General features: G+C 37.7%; 1 pseudogene; it reads right to left on the bottom strand.

Annotated features, from left to right (window-relative positions):
* Positions 1-978: 978 nt before the first annotated feature.
* LOC135704395 (uncharacterized) lies at positions 979-2318 on the bottom strand (annotated as a pseudogene).
* Positions 2319-5045: the final 2727 nt, after the last annotated feature.

Genomic DNA, 5045 nt, shown 5'->3' on the forward strand with positions numbered 1-5045 from the left:
AAATTCGTTTAGTATATCTGGGTAAGAAGGATTGTCGGGGTGACATTTTTGTTTTTTCCTAAGTGTTTTTCGTCTAAGTTTGATTGCTTCTGCTATGTTTTGGTTCCACCATGGAACGGTTTTTTGGGGGACTTCAGTAGATGTTTTTGGTATTGCTGATGAAGCTGCAGATTTAACTGCGTCTGTTAGTTCTTCTATTGTGTATGATTGATGTGATTTGATTGATTCTTCAAGCTTAATTTCAAATATGTTCCAGTTTGCTTCGTGCATTTTCCACCTGGCTGGTCTTGATCTTTTGGAAGATATGGTGGTACCAATTAGAATTGGAAAGTGGTCACTACCGTGTTGGTCCTCGTGGATTGACCAGTTAATTCTGTTAGCAATTTCAGCTGAGCATAGAGTAAGCCCAACAAACAATTTTAGCTGCAAACTAGCTTATACAGGCAAATATTAGCTGTATAAGCCAATTTTTGGCTGTATAAGCTAATCTGCAGCTAAAATTGTTAGTTGGGAGGTCAATACATGTCAATGCGTTTGTCGAATGTATGAAAGTTGGGCTGCCGTCATTCAGTAGCATAAGCTCTTGTTCCTGTATTATTTCGGCGATCATTTTTCCTCTGCAATCATCTCTATTTGATCCCCATAGACTATGGTGAGCGTTGAAGTCTCCCGATATAATAAATGGCTTGGGGATAAGGTTAATTATGTTGTCAAGTTCTTTTTTGTTAACTATCTGATTTGGTGACAGATATATGCTGCAGAGAGTCATTTTTCGAGGTAGGTTGATTTTTATAGCTATTGCTTCAAGACTTGTGTTAAGTTGAATTTTTGAGCATTTTATTCCATGTTTGATTGCAATTGCAACTCCACCTTGTCCTGAAGGACGGTGGCAGAATAAGGTATCGTAACCAGGAATTGATTGTTCGTTTGTTTGTTTGTTCTTGTTTCTTGTAGAATGATTAGAAATGGCTTGTACTCATTAATCAATATCCGTAATTCTGCGTCTTGTTTTCTGACGCCATTACAATTCCATTGAATAATTTCGGTTGATTTTCGGTTTGCTGTTGGATCCATTCTAGTTGTTTTGATGACGATTATTGGGTTTAGGGTTGCATCTCATCATCGCCACCCTCTTGAGAGCTGACATCCGATTCTGAGTTAACGTACTCAACCGATTCACATTTTTTCATCTTATCGTTACCTTTCTTTTTCCTTGGGGGAGATTCGATGGGATTGCCTTGGCTCCTGGTGTGTTTACCTGATGGTTTGTATCCGTAGAGTTTCAGTGTGTTCTCCAGTTTGGAATAATTCTCTTTGAGAATTTCGAGCTCCTTTTCTGCCGTTTTTCTTTTTTTTGTTTTTCTTCTCTGTAGGCATTAACTGCCTGTTCAAACTGGTTTTGCATTTCCATGAGCTTATTTTCCATCTCCTTCATTTTTTGTTCGAACTGTTTCTGCAGATCTAACCTTAGTGCTTCCGCGTAGGATTTCTTTTCTTCATTTAATTGTTTGATCTTCTCATCAAATTGTTGGGTTAATGCACTTTTAATGGAATCTGAATACGTGATTTTCTTTTCGCTTTCCACTATTTTTCTAGCTTCCCAAAAGTTAATATTTCTGTCCACTTTCACTTTGGTGATAGCTACTTCATTCTTGAATGCTGGGCACCATTTGAAGAATGCTCCATGAGAATCACCTCAGTTAACACATTTTTCTGCATTTTCACAGAATTCATGGAATGCCTCACCGCATTTGTTACACTTTTTTTTTCACTGTTACAGTTTTTCCGACATGCCCGAACTTATAACATACGAAGCACATCAAAGGGTTCGGATACCACGGTCTTGTTTCCAACAGAATGTACCCAATTTTTACTTCTTTAGGTGGAACTGTACCCTTGACAGTGAGGACAAAAATTCCAGTGGGAACTTGGGCCGAACTTCAGTCAATCCTGTTTTCGATAGGTCTTCGAGTAAGTCTTGGTCACTGTCAAACTTTATGCCCTGGCAAAAAACCACTACTTTGCACGAGTTAAGAGTTTTGTGCTCGTACACTTTGGTGGAAATTCCTTGAGCCAGCTTTTCGATTCTAGCCAGGTTTCTGGCCTGGCTTTCACTTTTAACGTAGATGAGAATTTTCCCGTCTTTCGTTTTTTTCTGCGCTTGCTACTTCCCCGCAGTAAGCTTTAATTGTTTTATCGACGAGAATCGGAGAGACTCCGTGGAAGGATTTACCCTCCTCTCCCCTTTCCATAACTAAAATCTTTCCACTACCTCCACCAGAGGTTTCCCCCAGCCGAGGGAAACTAGAATTATTCATCTGGTAAATTTAAACCACTGCGTTAGGTGAACAAATTGCACACCGGGTTTATTGACACTCGCGATTTGATGACTTATCACTTTGGCTGTTCGACCGCGCGTGTAATGTGACACCACTCGAGGGTATTTAATTGAACACAAGCAAATTAAAAACAGCGACTGTACTGAACCGTGGTCAAGCTAATACTGATCTACCCAGGTGTGTAAGCCTTCTCTCAGGTCATTTGTTTGCCGTCGGAGATTGGCACTAGATTGCGGAGCGGAAACCGACGTTAAATAATGGAATCAAGAAGAAGTGTTTGAATCGCTCTGGATCGACTGTAGCAAATCCCCGTCCGCCGATTGACAGCTGACGCAGGCGAATTCGGCAACTTCACTCCAAGCAAGTGATTATTTCAATTGGACATAGAAGGAATTTTTATTTTTTTGACGTAGAACTACGTCTTTGTCAACTATACTGGGGTGCAAATCAAAAAATATGTGTGGTGAAATAGTGTTAGGTTTTGAACGCTTGTAACATTCTCATTTATAAATGAAATAAAAATCCAAATACGCCAATCACTTGGATATTGCATTACGAATCTGATGAAATATTTTTTTCCAATTTTACATAACAAACTTTTGAAAAAGGTTCAAATGAAAATTTTATCTCTGTTTTCATGAAATAAGCATAGTTGAAGATGCTAATTTCTAATAACAGACTAAAGTGGTAATTTTTATACGATAGATGAGGAGATCATAGTATAGAATTGTTAGGTCCGTTTAGAGTACGGCAATGTGAAAATTGCATATAGAGAGTAGAAAGCGAGCAAGGACAACTCAGTTTTATCATCTCTCTTTACCAAACTCCCCGATTTGTACCTTCCTAAAAGTTGTCCTAGCTCGCTTTCTACTCTCTATCTACAATTTTCACACTGCCGTACTCTAAACGGAACTATCAATTCTATACTTTGATCTCCTCATCTATCGTATAAAAATTACCATTTTAGTCTGTTATTTGAAATTAGCATCTTCAACTATGTAAATCGTTGACTTCACGCAGAAGTAATACTAAACATACACACTTAGAAAAAAATCATGTAAATCTAGGTGCTCTGAGAGTGACATATACGAGCGTCAATTTTGACGTAAATTTGAGTCATACCAGGCGCGAAATATAGCTCAGTCAAACGTACTTTTCGTCGAGCAACGAACTTTTCAGTCTCGGAGCACCCAATTTTACATGACATGTTTGTTTACGTCTCATCTTTTATGTCAAAGACGTATTCCGTCACGTGTAAAATTAGTTATTTCTAAGTGTGTAGAGTCAAAGTATGAAATAAACGTTTTTCCCAAACCCTGTCGTCAAAGTTGAGCACCACTTTGTTGCACATCACTCTGCTTGAACCTGAAAAGATATAAAACAGCGCTGCTGTTGTGCCTCTGTGTCTGCTCATTTCCGCGTCGGACGGTGAGGCACTGGGTCCTGCAGTAAGCAGGAGCAACCCACATAAATGCGAACCATTACTTGACCTTACCGAAAAAGGTTAAAAATGGTTTATAATCCCTGCAAAACTTTAACTGAAATGGTTATGGAACTTTACATGAACGTTTGTGTGATAAAGTTTTAACCTTATGTATTATGGTTTTTTGGACGTGAACCATTCAAATAATGGGTTGTTAAGAACCATTACCATTCAAAATTCTTCTTTTCTCCAAACATTTTTGGAAAAGGAATTATATTGGAGCCATTTTATTTGTGATTTTAGAACTTTAATGGTAATGGTTATGATAGTCGGTAAGGTTCATGGATGGTTTTGTAACATCTATCAACTTGATGTGGAATATATCGCGAATTGGTTGCCTGTAAATTACTGATTATTTACCAATTCGCGGTATATTCCACGTAAAGTTGACCGATCATACAAAACCATTAATGGACCTTACTGGCTACCATAACTATTACCATTGAAGTTCTCGAAACCATAAGTAAAAAGGTTTTAATATAGACCTGTCTCCAAAAATATATGGAGAAAACAACTATTTTGAATGGTAATGGCTCTTAACAACCCATTATTTGTAAGGTTCACTTCCAAAGAACCATCAGAACTTTATCACACAAACGTTCATGTAAAGTTCCATAACCATTTCAGTTAAAGTTTTGCAGGGCTTATAAACAATTTTCAACCATTTTCAGTAAGGTCAACTTACGGTTCGCGTTTATGCTGGAAGTCAGCGGTTAAAGGTGGATCACGGCGTGATCACCTTGACAACCAGCGATGGGGTAGAAGGAAACTTGGGTCCCGTTTTAAGATAAAGTATGATAGTCAAAAATGCATGAAATACATCAATTTTGCATAGATCTACGTCATACTGTGGTCGTGTCTAGGAAACAACCCTTTAAAAAAAATGTTGGTGTTCAATAAGTTTGAATACACTTGAAAAAGGTGTTAAAAACATAAAAATTCAAGATATTCTTTTCTGAGTAAATTTTTATTGAAGCAATCCCGCATAAACATGAACCATATCGTCACCTTACCGTAAATGGTTAAAATTGTTTATAATCCCTCCTGAACTTTAACTCAAGTGGTTATGGAACTTTACATGAACATTTGTGTGATAAAGTTTTAACCTTATGTATTATGGTTTTCTTTTGAAGTGGTTTAAGAATTTTAATGGTAATGGTTATGGTAGTCAGTAAGGCTCATGGATGGTTTTGTATTGTCGGTCCGCTTTACGTTGAATACAT

This window comes from Ochlerotatus camptorhynchus, unplaced genomic scaffold, assembly GCF_037179485.1.
Source record: "Ochlerotatus camptorhynchus isolate MF236.1 unplaced genomic scaffold, CSIRO-AGI_Acam_v1.1 ptg000239l, whole genome shotgun sequence".
NCBI classification, from domain to species: Eukaryota; Metazoa; Arthropoda; class Insecta; order Diptera; family Culicidae; genus Ochlerotatus; species Ochlerotatus camptorhynchus.